The sequence below is a fragment of the Pipistrellus kuhlii genome, unplaced genomic scaffold, assembly GCF_014108245.1.
Source record: "Pipistrellus kuhlii isolate mPipKuh1 unplaced genomic scaffold, mPipKuh1.p scaffold_m20_p_19, whole genome shotgun sequence".
Taxonomy (NCBI): domain Eukaryota; kingdom Metazoa; phylum Chordata; class Mammalia; order Chiroptera; family Vespertilionidae; genus Pipistrellus; species Pipistrellus kuhlii.
Window position 1 is genome coordinate 12,315,056 of NW_023425504.1, and position 17,256 is coordinate 12,332,311.

Sequence of the window (17,256 nt, forward strand, 5' to 3'; positions counted from 1 at the left end):
TAAATTAGTGATCTCCTTGAGGGCCGGAGTGACTGGCCTGAGATCCCAAGTGTTGTGAGATTTGAGGCCAATCCCAAAGGTAGTTTGGAAACTTTCTCTGGAAATAAGAAAGCAGACACAATATTTCTGAAGTATTTTAGCTAGTATCTCCTGATGATCAAGGAAAGGAACATAATCTTGTAATTATAATTTGCCTAAATTTTTCCAAGACTTCAGGCTTTAAAAAAAAATTTTTTTTTTGCTAGCAACCCTTATAATCTTTCTGTCTTGTCCAGAGAGGCATCATAAACTGGATAAGTTTAGCTCTAAACTATTTATATTACACAACTAATATAGTTCCCTGCATATTGTAGGTAATGAGTAAATGATATTACCCTCTAAGTGTTACCTGATGTTAACATAAAAATAACACTTTGGGCAGTGCAGGCATACTCATTTGCTTTATTTACATTAGTGGTTTTCAGTCCTGGCTGCATATTAGAATCACCTGGTGGTTTTTAAAAACTAGATGCGTAGGACTCACCTTGAGCAATTAAATCAGAATTTCGGGGGGGTAGGGGGAGTGGAGCCCAGGCATTGGTATTTTCAAAAAATTCCCTGGCTGGTTCTAATGTGTAGTCAGGGATGAGACATACTGCCCTAAAGTCTCATTCTCTTCTACAGATATTCCTAATAAATCTGTGAGATTGAGGTCTGGTTGAGGCAGGCGATAGCTGATGAAGAACAAAAGAATAAGGGAGCTGCATTTGGTACTGTTCCCTTTATAGAAAATCACATTTGAGTCACATGCATATTAAAGAAAATTATTGCCTTCTAGAAGCCAAAAAGGAGGACTCCTAAATAAAATGGGTTTATCCACTACAGCTACATACTCATGCTTCTCATCTGCCCAGATTAGGCTGCTTGGTCATATATTTAGGGCCTTAGTTCATTGCTATTCCATTTCTTCCTTTCACCATCATGCTAGGCAAGTGCCCAATATCCAGAAAATTTTGAACCTGTAATTTCCCAAGGCTTCATACTCACCAATCAAAATCTGTTTTCAAGGGATGAATTTCTCTAAACCTAATGGGGAGGGGCTCAAAAAATAATAAAACAAGTACAATGGAAGATGGAGATGAAATTCAATTAGGAAGGGCATGAAAGTTGAAATGATCTTCAAAATAAGAGTAATACGTTGGAGAAATGAGGAACCTTTGTAATAATATGTACAATAAAGATTGATTTTAAAAAAAAGTAATACATTGGATTTTGGAATCTATTCCAAGATTCCAGTGACATTAGTTGGATTGAAAAGATTTTAGGTCTTTTCTGATTCTGAACTCTACTAAAAGGCAGTTTTGGAAAGTTACTATGCTTTCCCAGTCTGACTCACCTGGCACAGTAGCTTCCTCTATTGTTTAATTTGAATAATTGGGTTGTAAGCTTGCTGTCTCTGGGGTGCCTCGAATTCTTAGGTATTACGAATCTGTGCAATGTTTAAAAGCTTTATCCCACGGCATAGCATGGCTCTAATTCCCATACAATGCTATTTTGTTGCAGAGAAACTCAAGTTTAAAATGTTCATGAATTTGAACGGATATCTTCTACTCAATTTATCACTTCACAATCCCCTAGGAGTCCTGATTTCCTTTGTCAATTGTTTGTCTTGAAGCATGTTCCTGAAATGAATTTACTTTAAAGTTAAGATGATTAGAGTGCTTCTTCTCCAGGAGACAATTAAATTAATTTTTCCAAGCTTTCTCCGGGTGTTGTTAAAAGGAGAATTGTCAGCGAAATCTAACATACTATAATAATCAAAAGTCAACTGATACTAAGATGCAAGATTTTCTAATAAGACTATTTTAAGGAGTTGTGGAGGAGGAGGAGAAAAGGAAAAGGTATGAGGGGAGAAAGGGAAGGAATCTATTAAGTATTCCTGACCTTCAAAGACACTTTTGTCAGTGAATGCCGAGACCTATTATTAAAATGTTTTTCTCTCTCCTTAGCCGAAATAGTATGTTACCCTGTCTCTGAGATGATTATACTTTATTTTTTTTCCAGAGAAATTTCTATCTTTTGACAGGTCTTGTTAAGAATACATAGTAAAGGTCAAGTGTACACCATTTGTTGGTGTTTCCTGGAAGCCTTTATGTCATGGCCAATAGAGATTGGAAGCAGCTTTATTTTTATTCATTGCTTTGTGGATATGTTTCCAATGGACTGTACTTTTTCTCATACCAAAGCCCACAAACCTTGCAAGACATTCAGGGTTGATTTTAAAACATTCAAGAGTTTTAAAATGGAGTCATTTCAGACTTTGCTTTCCGCCACCAACTTCTAAATGTAATCAGAGACCAAATACAGATGATTCTATTGTACTTCATGAGTATTTCTTAAATCCATTCATTTCTTTCCATCCATTGCCACTGTCTCAGGTGACACTACTGTTATCTATTCATTGCATCACTGTGATTTCTCTGCCTCTGATGCCTTGTCACCTCCAATGCATTCTTTATTCTGCCATAAGTGTGAGCTTTCTAGTGCACAGAACAGTTGTTCGCAACCCCCCCTCCCCCCCCAGAACACAAACAAACCCATAAACATCCAAAATGAATGCTGAGGTCCTGCAATAAGTGCTCTGATAAAACGTCTCTGGGGAGAGAGCCATTGGGAATTAGGAAACATTTCACTGAACAAGTGATATTTGAGCAGGGTTTTGAAGGATGAGTAGAAGTTCTTCATGTAGAAAAATGGAAAACTGTACCTTAAGCCAAGATAATGGTATGCACAGAAGCATAGAATAGAGAGCCCAGAAATAAATCGATGCATATATTTCCAATTGATCTTCAATAATGATGTCAAGAATGCACAATGGGAAAAAGTCTCTTCAAAAGATGGTGTTAAGAAAACTATCTACATGCAAAAGAAAAAAAAAAACGAATTTGTACCCATATCTTATACCATACAGAAAAATCAACTCATTTAACTGTGAAAGTTAAAATTGTAAAATTCCTAGAAGAAAACATAGAAAGTTTCATGGCATTGCTCTTTACAGTGATTTTATGATATGGCATTAAAAGCACAGGCAACAAAAGCAAAAATAGCCTAGTGGTATCACATCAAAGTAAAAAGCTTCAGCAGCACAAAGTAAACAATTTCAAAAAGGGCAACCTACTGAATGGGAGAAAACATAAGGGGTTAATTTAAAAAAATTATGAAGAACTCCTACAACTCAATAGAAAACAAAAGATCCTAATAACCCAATTTAAAAAGAGGTTAACAATTTTAAATTTTTTTCAATTACAGTTTACATTCAATATTATTTTACATTAGTTTCAAGTATACAGCATAGGTATCCTATATGATAAAGAGCTAACATGCAAATGTTCATCATGCCCTCGCACCCTCCCACCCTCATGCAGCGGGGCCATGGGACCTGAGGCTGTGCCCCTCACTCCGATACTGGGCTGGGGGACCTGAGACTGCGCCAGGGGACCTGAGACTATCCCCCCCGACCCGTGGGGCTTGAAGGCGGAACTGAGGTTGCGCCCCCTGCCCTGTGGGGCTTGACAGGGCTGGGATTGGCTAGGTCTGGTCTCCCGTGATTTCAAGGCGCACATGGGAGAATGGGGACTTGACTCTGGGTACCACGGCGTGCCCTAGATTCTGACAGCAGGGAGGTTTTCATATGCATTTTACTAATTTTCTTTCATCTCTGACACTTCAATTATAGAGAAAGGGCAAATAGCAATATTAAAATATTTCGTCTAACTAATTCCCTTTAAATATACACGAAATTCAATCACCAGGCCACTAGTTAGACAATAATATACTTTAAAAAGTGTTCCCCTTGATATTTCCACTGTTCTCCTGGCACCATACATAATTATTACAATGTTATTGACTATATTTCCTATGCTATACTTCATGTCCTCAATGACTGTTTTGTATCCACCAATCTATATTTCTCAATGCATTCACCTTTTTCATCCAGTCTCTTAAATCTTCTCCATTCTGGCCATCATCAGGCTGATCTCCGTATCTTTTAGTCTGGTTTTTGTTTGATTGTTTATTTATTTATATTGTTCTTTAGATTCTATATATAAGTGAAATTAAAATGGTATTTCTCTTTCTTAGACTGGCTTATTTCTCTTAGCATAATACCCTTTAGGTCATCCATGCTGTTGCAAATGGTAAAACTCATTCATTATGGCCAAGTAATATTCCATTATGTATATTACCATAATTTTTTTATCCACTCATCCATTGATGGGCACCTCGGTTGTTTCCATATTTTGGCTATTGTGAATAACACTTCAATGAACATAGGGGTGCATATGTTCTTTTGAATTCGTGTTTGGAGTTTCTTCTGATATATACCCAGAAGTAGAATCACTGGGGCATAAGGTAGTTTCATTTTTATTTATTTATTTATTTTTTAATATATTTTATTGCTTTTTTACAGAGAGGAAGAGAGAAAGATAGAGAGCTAGAAACATCGATGAGAGAGAAACATCAACCAGCTGCCTCTTGCACACCCGCTACTGGGGATGTGCCCGCAACCAATGTACATGCCCTTGACCGGAATCAAACCTGGGACCTTTCAGTCCACAGACGGATACTCTATCCATTGAGCCAAACCGGTTTTGGCGGTAGTTTCATTTTTAATGTTTTAGAGAAATCTCCACACTGTTTTCCATTATGACTGTACCAATAATCTGCATTCCCACCAACAGTGCATGAGGGTTCCCTTTTCTCCACATCCTGGCCAATACTTGTTTGTTGATTTATTGATGATAGCCATTCTGACAAGTGTGAAGTTATATCTCTTTGGGATCTAAATTTGCATTTCTCTGATGATTGGTGATGTAGAGCATCTTTTCATATGTCTATTTGCCATTTGTATGTCATCTTTGAAGACATATCTATTCAGGGACTTTGAAAAATGGGCTAAAGATTTGATTAGATATTTCTCCAAAGAAGATATACAAATTACCAACATGTATTTGAATATATGTTTAATGTCCCTAATCATCAGGAATATGCAAATCAAAACTACAATGAGATATCACCACACTGATAAGGATGGCTATTATAAAAAAACTAGAGGCCCAGTGCACGAATTTGTGCACAGGTGGGGTCACTCAGCCTGGCTGGCGATTGGGGCTGATCGGGGCTGTGGGCGATTGGCCAAGGGAAGAGGCCATGGAAAGTTGACCAGCTGGAGGAAGGGGCTGCGTGGGGTTGGCCGGTAGGGGAGAGGGGCTATGGGAGGTTGCCCGGCAGGCCTGATCAGGGCCAGACAGCCAGGGGGAGGGACTGTGGGAGGTTGGCCAGCTATGGGAGGTTGGCTGTGGGAGTATACTAACCACCAGGGGGCAAATCCTGCATTGAGCGTCTGCCCCCTGGTAGTCAGTGCACATCATAGCGACCTGTAGACTGGTCGTTCAATTGTTTGGTCATTTGGTCTTTCAGTCAAATCAAGCTTTTATATGTATATATAGATGTGTTGGTGAGAATGTAGATTAATTGGAAGCATTGTAAACTGTTGGTGAGGATGCAAAATTGTATAGCTGCTATAAAAAACATATGGAGATTCCTCAAAAAATTAAAAAGAAGGACTACATATGATTCAACAGTGCCTCTTCTGAGTATTTATCTAGAAGAATTGAAGTTTGGATCTCAAAAAGATATTAGCACCCCAATGTTCATTGCAGCATTATTCACAATAGCTGAAATGTGGAAACAACTTAAATGCCCAACAGATGAATGGATACAAATAATGTGGTATATACATACAATTCAGCATAAAAAAAAAAGAAATCCTTCAATATACAAGAGCATGGATGAACCTTGAAGACAGACACAAAAGGTATCTAAAATAGTCAAACTTATGTAATCAGAGAGTATAATGGTGGTTACCAGTGACTGAGGGGTGGGAGAAATGGAAAATTGCTAATCAATAGGCATAAAATTTGAATTATGCAAAATGAATAAATCCTAAAGATCTTCTGTACAACATTATGCCTACAGATAATAATATTGTACACTTAAAAATTTGTTAAGTGTGCCGAGATCCGTTTGGCTCAGTGGATAGAGCATCGGTCTGCGGACTCAAGGGTCCCAGGTTGGATTCCGGTCAAGGGCATGTACATTGGTTGCAGGCACATCCCCAGTGGGGGGTGTGCAAGAGGCAGCTGATCGATGATTCTCTCTCATCGATGTTTCTAACTCTCTATCCCTCTCTCTTCCTCTCTGTGAAAAATCAATAAAATATATTTTTAAATAAATAAAATAAATAAATAAATAAATAAATAAATAAATAAATAAATAAACAAACAAAAATTTGTTAAGTGTGATCTCATGTTCAGTGTGATTATCACATAAACTAGAGACCTAGTGCACAAAATTTGTGCACGTGTGTGGGGGGGTGGTCGTGGGAATCCCCTCAACCCAGCCTATACCATCTTCAATCTGGGACTACTTGGGGAATGTCTGAATACTGGTTTAGGCCCCATCCCAGGGATCGGGCCTAAACCAGCAGTTGGACATCCCTCTCACAATCTGGGACTGCTGGCTCCTAACTGCTCACCTTCCTGCTTGCCTGATCACCCCTAATCCCCCCCCCCCCCCTGCCAGCATGGTCAACCCTAACCCCCTCTGCCTGCCAGCCTAACCACCCCCAACTGCCCCCCCTGCAGGCCTGGTCACTCCCAACTGTCCCCCTCTGCTGGCCTGGTCGCCCCCAACTGCCCCCCCCCCACCAGCTTGGCCACCCCACACAGCCTGCTGCTCAGTCATTTGGTCGTACCTCACTAAACTCCCTGTCAGCCCAGTCGCCCCATGCAACCTTCTGTTCTATCATCTGTCCAGTTGTTTCAGTCATGACAGCCACTGGCTTTTTATATATTAAGATAATTTTTCAAAGCACAGAGACATGAAAAAGCATAGTGTATTTGAAGGATTTGAGAAATTTGGTAGGAATGAAGTAAATGGTATTTGGGGGAAGGTGCAAGAGATAAAGCTGATAAAATAATTTGGGCCAGAATTTCTGTGTATTTATCTGCCTTCCTTTGTGATCTTTTTGAAAGAAAGTTGTTTCTTATTAACTCTTATAAATGGAGGGCCTAGCATACTGCCAGGCACACAGAATTGTTTGAATGAATTGGATGAATAAGGAGAGAGACTACCTGTCAATTTTATTTCATTAACTGGATTCATTTATTCCAATACATATTGAATACTCAATTAGACTCTAGCCTAGAGCAAAATTAAGATCCTACATATTATTTTATATAACAACAATAGTAAGACTTGTTTTAAACACAGATTAATTCTATTTTTTGCAGGCTTTTTCTTTACACTCACATGTCTTCTCAAGTAGATTCTAACTTTCTCCTCAGTAGTAGCTTAACTTCAGCCCAGAGACCTCTCTAAATAAGTTAATCACCTGTCAGTTCCCTTTATTGATACTTCTGAAGTGGAATTATTAAAAGGGAAGATATAGATCTACAAAGATGCATTGGCATATTATATGAATCTCTGTTGCCTCCTGCGTGTTTAATTTCACAGCCAAAAGCAGAGTTGTTTATCATGCATTCTTGAAAAACTAGTCCAAATAGGAATCTAAGATTAGGAATGCAGAAAGCATAACTCTAGAACATTAATGATACAGTATAGCAAAATTAATGGGATGGGGAAAGGAGGGAGGATAGCATTTTTGAACATGTAAATGAAGATTTACTGTATTTATGCAGGGCTATCTTTAGGGATTGCTAAATCACAAACTCATTGGTTAATTAGAAGATAATTAAAATTGGATAAATAGTTAATGAAGGCTGAATGAATGAAGAAAGGAAATCTGATGAAATTATTGTGTACATTTGGGGGAAAGCAAAGATACAAATGTTATTCCTGCAGTGCAGTGCACCAGTCTTAAAGGATACACATGTCCTAGCATTGATTCATAAAATTAACTCTCCAAAACCAGAAAGATTTTCAGATCTAATTCTTCCCCTTTAAAGCATCCTGCACTGAAATGCAGATTTATCTGACTGCCACTCACAGCATATGAAATTATTTTGCTGAATCTTATTTACCACTTATTTACATTTGTCTTCAGAATCTATCACAATGGGTTGCAATACTATGTATGTGTATAACTGTTCCTACTGAAATGGCTGGCTCAGCCTAGGCTCCTGACCAGATCCAGCTGACTACCTAGTTTTCAAAAGCAGTGGAGTGGTTTCTGCAGGGAGAACTGTGCTTGCTTTTGATAATTACCTCAGCTTTATGAAATCAATCAGCCTGAAGGGAAGACCTCATTACAGATCTGACAAGATAGACTACAATTTCAATACCAGAACAATTCTCTGTCCTCAGGCTCTGAAATCTGCTATTATTTATTTTATTTAGACAGAGACACCCATAATTCAATACCTCTGGGCACATTCTCATACAAGTAGTAAACAGATAACTTAATGGTCAGTGTGTTAAGAACCTGCCCTACTCCTGTCATTCAAATGGAAAATTGGCCAAAAGGAATAGCAGCATGCCATAGATCCAGCACAAAGTTAACACTGATGAAAAACCATCTTTTTAGTCCCCCACCCCCAACAATATAGCAAGGAGAGTAGTTGCTATAACTGTTTTTAGGACTAAACTACAGAAAAAATAAGGCTTTCTCAATTCCTCTGAAGACTGCCAGACTTTATCCTAAGGAAAATGATGCATTGCCTGTCTACCATCTGTCACTTTGAACTTCTATCAAATCAGCATTTTTTGAACTTTGTTTTCATTGAGGAATATGATTGTGCTTTGTTTTCCAAACCTTGAATTGTACAGGGGGAAAGAGTCTGAAGCATTCTTCTTCTTGAAGTTGGAAATGTGTATTTTGTTTTTCTGCTCATGGAACTCAAATACCTTAACAGATTTAGTTTAAACTTTTCTCAAATAATTTACCTTTTCCAGGGCTGGGATATTTCAGTCCCATAGGAAAACACACAGAGAACAGTTTGAGCTTAGGAAAATATCGATTTAGAGAGAAATATTCCTTCTCCATCCCAGCTCTAGTGTCACTGTTAGCAGTGTTCTAATTATAAAACACCCAGCTGAAACTGAGCACTGATTAAAGCTTTGGGGGGAGGCATTTCAGTTGTAAGGGGAAAATGTGGTTCTTTCATATTGGAAAGTTCATAGTGGTGACAAATATAGTCTCTTCTCCTAAAAATAGTACAGGCAAAGAGCAATCACTGACTACTCCCAGCATTATTTATTAATGCTTTACTTTATCTGAAAAAAAAAAGTTATAAAACTAATGTAAAGCTAACATCTTCCAAACTGTAAATAGGATTTAGTCTGGGGGCCTAAGAAGCTACACTACTCAAATTTTCTTATTCCATTTATGAGGCAAATTCATGTAACTCCCTGATTGAGTTAGAAGGGAGCTAGCATTCATTAAATGTCTAGTATGTGCTAGACCCTAAACATACATTCTCATTTAATTTTTCTCCCTTCCCTATAAGGCAGTGGGGGGGGGGGCATTATCATCCCCATTTATAGTATGGAAACAGTCTCAGAGATTTCAAGTGAATTGTTTTATACCCTTTGTAAGTGGCATACCTAATGAGTGGTAGATTTGAGTTTGAATCTAGAGAAACTCTCTCCAGTAAATTTTTTTGTGATAATGGAAATATATATTCTATTCTATGCAGTCTAATAAAGTACCTACTAACCACATGTAGCTATTGAGCACTTGAAATGTGGCTAGTATAACTGGGGAATTGGCCTTTTCATTTTGTTTTATTTCAATTAATTTAAATAATTGAAATTTGGTGCACCAAAATTAGTGCACTCGGAGGTTGAAGGTCCCTCAGCCCAGCCTGCACCCTCTCACAATCTGGGACCCCTCAGTTAGGGACCCGAGGCCTGGCCTGAGATCAGGGCCTATTGGGACTTTCCTTCCCCTGGCTGCAGGCAACTGGCCTCACCCCCTCTGTTGCTACTGCTTGCCATCTGTGCAGCACTGCCCCCTCCCTCCCTTGCCACTGGTGGCCTCCCTCAGCAGGTGACAGGCATGGGGTGCAATAGCTTGGCCAGCCGTACACCTCCCATAGAGTCACTGCTGCCGGTGGCCTGGGCCTCCCTCTTTCTTTGCTGGGTGGCTGGGCCAGTCCTGTGAGGGGCCATCTGCCTACCTAATCGCCCCTAACCACTTTCCTGCCTATTTGATCACTCCTAACCACTTGTCTACCTGCCTGATCACCACTAACGTGCTTGTTTGTGGGCAGGGCCAGCTGGGCAAGGGGCAGTGGTGGTTCTGGTCTCTAATCATTCTGGTCGTTACACTTATGGTAGCTGGCCTATTATTATATAGGATGGTTACATGCAGATAAGTCAACTGTGTTAGATGGTACATCTCTAGGGATTGCCTTTCCTTGACTGAAATTTATAATGCAGGAATCTGAACTTTGTGTGTATAGACCTATTAAGAGAAGATCCATATATGGGATTTCTACATGCAATTGTAAAATGGGAATAATAACTGGAAAATAAAATAATGGGATAATGCATGTAAACAAGGCACATTTTTAATAGCCAGTGAATGCAAGTTCACCCAGTTGCCCTGCCCTATTGCTGTGTATGTGTTAGATTGGGTGGCTGTGGATAAAGAAAGGCATCATGAAGGAAATAGCATCTGAGATAAACCCTAAAGGAAGGATAGTATTTTGAAGGTTGGAAATCAAGAAGGTAGAGGATCAGTGTGAGCTAAAGGTGTGGAGGTAGGAAAATACTATAATGATTCGACGAATTCTAGGAAGTTCCATTTTGCTAAAGTGTCAGCCTTTTCTACTCTAGTGTGATTCCCACCAGAATCCGCACATCACCTAGCAACTTGTTAGAAAAGCAGACCACAACCCAGACTTGCTGAATAAAAAATCTGTATTTTAATAAGATTCCCAGGGAACATGTATGCGCATTAAAGTTCAAGAAGTGTTGGGGTAGAGTATAAACTGGGGCATGGTAGGGGACAAGGCTTGAAATGCATAGACCTTTATTATGAAGGACCTTAACACCTGACGACATAGTTTGGGGAGTCTCTAAAAGTTGCCAAAAAATCACTGTCAGTGAAATCCACTATGACCTGATAACACCTTGAAAAAGGCAACTTAAGTGTAAATTTTGCTCTGAAGGTCTTATGTTCACCACCATTCAAGCAAGCCTCTTAGTAGAAGAGGACTTTGGCCCTTTTCTGTCTCATCACTTCCCTTCACCTTCACTTACCCATTAATCTTTTACAATTTAACCTGACTGCAGCTAAACCACTTATACAGAATATTAAACTCAGGAAATTAACAAAGTAAGTTTCATTTGTTTGATATCAGCTCAGACCTGGAACTGAGAAATGTTTATTTGTTTTGGCCGCTAACCTCTGTGGCTAGAAAGCGATATTGCAGTCCAGCTCTTTTAGACATTATAAATATTCCCTCAGAAATAGCAGGTGAATCCACTGGGTAGTGAGAACTGAACATAGAGAATCAGAGTTTTTTCTGCCTAGATTGAGGAAGGAGGAAGGGCTCCCAGAAGTGGATAAATCTTATAAGAGCTTCTTTCAGCATATTAAGCACCTGTTCATTATTCTAATGTTTATTTCTCCAAAATTAAGCATTGTGAATTAAAAAACTAAGTTGGAGATCCTCTTCTTCCCTTTACCATGGAGTCCCATACCTGGTTTTAAACTGAAGTCAATTGGAAAATAGGACTCACATTATGTAAGTTTATTTTACAATATACACAAATTACTTATAATATTCCTTTTACATACAAAAAAAGTTATCATATTTTTTCAACATAAATATCTGTTGGGAGATTTCTGCCTTGAATTGAATTTACCAGATTTCTGAGGACCTTACCATTTTTTTGAAAGGGAACTAATCCAGAGTAGAATTGTGTGCCTTTTTTTTTTTTTGCTAAGGGTATACCATCTTAAGTCTGTGGGCCACAGATGGAAATGAAAGGTGGCAGGGACCCTCAGGGTCACATTTCTGTATTATAACCTGGAGCAGTCATTAAAAGTGTTAGATTCCATCATGAAGGTTAGTCCTAATTTGACCTGATAGTAGAAAGCTCTGTAAAGTGAATTGTGACATTAGCTATTATAGCAGCTGGGCACAAAGAGATCATTGATCTTTCACAAGAATCATGAAAATTCTTCAGTGCTTTCCTCAAAGCCTAGGAATAGTTTGCATCTGTGTGGCAGATATCACTGCTTATGAACTCCTTGACCTGCAGATTGGAGGATTCACTGAGAACCACATTTCATTCTGAAATCTTAAATCCCCTGGTTCCATTGGATAAGAAATGTCATTATCTAAGTCCCCAGTCCCATCCTTCTCCAATATACATAAAGTACTTTCTAAGGTGGCTTCAAATGTGTTACTAACTCAGATAATCTGTATTTTGACATGGCGTGAAATAACAACTGGTCAATCTGGTTTTAGATGAAATTATATTACCACATGGACTTATTTAATTGTGAACATAATAAGATACACAAATCTATAACACTAATATTTATTGTCCATTTTCCTATATCATATCAATTTGTTCTTCTCTTTAGAAAACTACATTTTGTAGGCTTTGGCAATGAGGGCACAGAGATGAGGAGAAATGAATGATCAAGGTTCAAAGTGTTATTAACTTTATCCTCAGGAATAAAAGCAGGGACCGTGAGAAATATATAAGGATCCAAAAACTATGGTACATCTACACAATGGAATACTATGCTGCCATAAAAAAGAAGGAATTCTCATCATTTGCAGCAACCTGGATAGAACTAGAGAACATCATGCTGAGTGAAATAAGCCAGTCAATGAAAGAGAAATACCACATGGCCTCACTCATTTGTGGATATTAAAGAACATTATAAACTGACAAACCAAAAGTCAGATATAAAGACAGTAAAGCAATAAGCAGACTGTAAAATTACAGCGGGGAGAGTAGGGAGATCTGGAGGAGATAAGAGATCAACCGAAGGACTTGTATACATGCATATAAGTACAACCAATGGACACAAAACTCTGGGGAGGGGGGGTATATATGGGGGGGGGCAATGTTAAAATATGTACACAGATAATAATTTAATTTAAAAAAATAAAATAAAAATAAAAAGAATTTAGAAAATTTCTAACTTTGCTCTGCTGTTTGTGACTCCCTCATTTGTTTTGCTTGTAATAGAACCCTTAAAAAGTAGACATTCATGAGCTTATTTTAAGGATTGCAAGTGAGTTAACAGTTAAACAAAATGCATGCTAGGCAGTTTTTACAAGATGGAAGTACCCCTCAAAATAGAATGGGTAGTAAAATATATTAAAAAAAAAAAAAAAAAAAAAAAAAAAAAAAGCCAAGGCCGGTTTGGCTCAGTGGATAGAGCATCAGTCTGCGGACTGAAAGGTCCCGGGTTCGATTCCAGTCAAGGGCATGTACATTGGTTGCGGGCACATCCCCAGTAGGGGGTGTGCAAGAGGCAGCTGGTTGATGTTTCTCTCTCATCGACATTTCTAGCTCTCTATCTCTCTCCCTTCCTCTCTGTAAAAAATCAATAAAATATATTTTTTAAAAAGTAGAATGGGTAGTAATTTTTTTTCAAAGTTAAAGAAAGCAAGCTGAATTCCCAGGAGCATTGCAAGGAATCCCCAGGCTAAGAAGTGCCCCCTGGAATTAGACCTGTCAGGAATTCATAGATGATTCCTATTTTGTATAGAAGAATGAACTATATAACCTCAAAAGTTTTCCTCTAATCTCATGTTTTCAGTTTCATCGTGTATAATAGAAAATGGTAGAAATAACTACCATAAGAGATTTAAAGATCAGTTCTGTAGTTTGAGTGAGAAGTAAAATATAATTGATAATATTCTAAGTTTAAATCATCACTGAAATTTTAGCAACAAGGATTCTTGAAATTAAAGTGGTTTTCTTTTTAGAATTTAAATAGTTTTAATGATGCAGTTTTACTTAAAAAATAACATTCAGCATTGATCACATATATACGGCACAGAAAAGATCCTATTAGTACCTATTGATTTCCTGATTTATTGCTTTATTTAGTGCTGTCCTAAAGGAGGAATGAAACAATAAAATGAAAGTAACTGGGGAGCATCAGTATCATATGATTTTGCTATTTCTCTAGCTCTTGTTCTCCAACTGCAAATCTTTGGAAACTGGACAACATAAAATATGGATTTGTATGAAGTGACTCAGCTTACTGAGTGGCATGTCCCTTTCTCCTTGATATGAGATCTTCTCTTATAAGAAACAAGGCCTGAGATGGTATGCTGAATCATCAAGATCTATATCATATGTGGGGTGGATACACAGAAAGTTCTTGAAAAACTTATTCATTGCCTAACAAAAGTTCTGTATGAGGAACAAAACACCGAAATCCCTGGAGCTAAGGAAAAGGCAAGAATGATTATAGTGAAGTGTCTATAACTGAATACTTTTAATTCATCAGATTTTTTCCTGGACTCATTTAACCTTTAGAAAAAGGTACAAATAGCCCTAACTGGTTTGGCTTAGTGGATAGAAAGCCTGTGGACTGAAAGGTCCCAGGTTTGATTCCAATCAAGGACATGCACCTTGGTTGCGAGCACATCCCCAGTAGGAGGTGTGCAGGAGGCAGCTGATCAATGTGTAGCTCTCATTGATGTTTCTAACTTTCCCTCTCCATTCCTCTGTGTAAAAAAATAAAAAAATATATATTTTTTAAAAGGTACAAACAATAATGAGACGTTTTAATGAGGAAAATAGTGTAAGTATATCCTTAGATCAGTATATACCAATTCAGACCAATCTCCTGATATTATGCAAAAATTCTATGTTAAAAATAGAAATTCAAAATTATAATAATAGTTAATATTTACTGAGCATATGCTATATGCCAGATTTGATGAAGATTGTTCTATACTAGTGTACGTGATCTAATTTAATCTTTTTAACAGGCCTATGAGAAAGTACTGCTCTTGCCGGGACTGGTTTGGCTCAATGGATAGAGCGTCGGCTTGGGGACTGAAGGGTCCCGGGTTCGATTCCGGTCAAGGGCATGTATCTTGGTTGCAGGCATATCCCCAGTAGGGGGTGTGCAAGAGGCAGCTGATCGAAGACTCTCTCTCATTGATGTTTCTAGCTCTCTATCTCTCTCCCTTCCTCTCTGTACAAAAATCAATAAAATATATTTTAAAAAAAGAAAGAAAAAAAAAAGAAGGTACTGCTCTTAACCTCCTTTTACAGATCATGGCTCTGGCTCTGAATCTCTGTGAGATCCTTATTTGTCTACTTAATAAGCTAGTGGAATGAATTAATATATTATTCTGTAAAATTAACATATGCAAAATTACAAAACATTCCCTGATTAATCATAATTAATCAGAACCTCCTAATTCCTGAGCATTCCTTTTGATCAAGATTTTACCATCCTGAAGCATAGTACTCAAGTGATGAAGATGCATTTGAAATCTAATTATTTCAAGTAATGTTCATATAATCAGCATCAGAACTTTTAAATTGTGGCATTAATTCTTGATTATTAACCATCAAGTCTTTACTCTCACTACATGAGTTAACAGAATGAATCACCTCTCCCGACAATATTGAATGTTAATTCATTCATTCAACACTCACATGTGACAGGCATGGTACTAGGCACCAGGGATACAATTGTGTGTGTGTGTAGGGAGAAAAATATTTTTAATTTACTTAGAATAATAAGATAATCATAACTTTAAATATGTATATATGTTATATGAATATTATATATGTATATAGTAAGTTTCTTTGTAGCAACCCTATGCAATGTTGTAAACCCCCCTTTATATGTTATGAAAATTAAAACTAAGGGAAATTACAAGAATTGCCAAAAGCTACTCAACTAGTGAAGGACAAAGCCAGTATTTGAACCCTGATATATCAGGCTTTGAAGCACATAATGTTTCCACTATACTATTCAATCTTCCATGGAACTTATTTCTGTCTTCATGATACTCCAGAAAAAAATATTGAAAAATGTTTAAAATAGTATACTAAGCATATTTTACTCTGGAACTACTTGGGTGAAGGAAACATCTTTATTTGTAAATTATATAAATGTCTAGTGTTCTTTGAAAATAGTTATGATCTGGATGTTTTCTAATACAAAGTTATTGGTGTTTGTTTCTTTAATTCTAGACATGGTAGAGATTTAATAGGATATAGATGTGATGCAATGAATAGTTGACTTAAATCACAAACACAAATTTTCATTATTTCACTTAGTTACTCAGATGATATAAAGGAAGAATATTTGACAAGTCCCAGAAGACATTTAACAGAGTTGGTCCAAGTGGTCTGATTGCTGAAGAAATAGTACTTGTTATGCGGGTTGAAACATTAGAATAGGAATACTTTTTATTAAATACTATAATGTAAAGTCATTTTGTTAGAACCTTAGCATTCATTTTACTGAAACTTGATTGACCTTTACCTGACTGGATCCCAAGATTGTATGGATATTTCACAACATTGCCTCCAGAACTATTTTATAGCTCTGTATCATAGAAATATTGAGGGTTAAAAAATGAGCCATGGCAGGCCAACCTAATTCCTCTGATAGGATTAGAGAATCAGTGAATAAAAGGCTCAGGAGAGATACCCTAACATTGGGCTTTAGCAAAGCTTTGGATTCCACATTGGAGGGAGTTTTAAATTGAAGCACTTGAGAATTCAGGCAGAAGAGTAACGAACTATCTCTGCTCATCCCTGGCTGAATCATGTAACACTTAGAGAGTAGAAAATGCCCTTTGCCATTTCATGTGATATAACAGCTACCAGTAAAGTGATCTTGCTTCTGACATCATTTGAAAAGAATGTGGTAAACAGTCTCCAAATCTGAGTCATAACTCCACAACACTTCATCTACTAAATAATCCTTCTTTGCAAGGTCTATGTCTTCGTTCCATTTTCTCACTTGCTATGTGATTATGGTTTTCTTTTTTGGAAACCTCTATACCATCATTGTAAGAGGCTTTGACACCAGGATATTCTAATGAGTATATCTGCATCAATTCAACAGCCCTTGTGATGAAATCATGGGAAAATTTCAAGAGATAATCTAAGATATATGTGGCTAAACTTTTCCAAAAAAAGAGTGAGTCCAACTATACATAGCCACATTTGAAGAGGATCCTATATATTTAAGGGAGAAGGAAGAAGATAATTGACCAAACATGTTAATTTCCAAGA

General features: G+C 37.5%; 1 protein-coding gene across 4 annotated transcripts in view; it reads left to right on the forward strand.

The window, feature by feature from the left end:
- Positions 1–17,256, forward strand: part of ENOX2 (ecto-NOX disulfide-thiol exchanger 2) — a 298,580-nt gene that overhangs the window by 111,162 nt on the left and 170,162 nt on the right. The window lies entirely within an intron of this gene.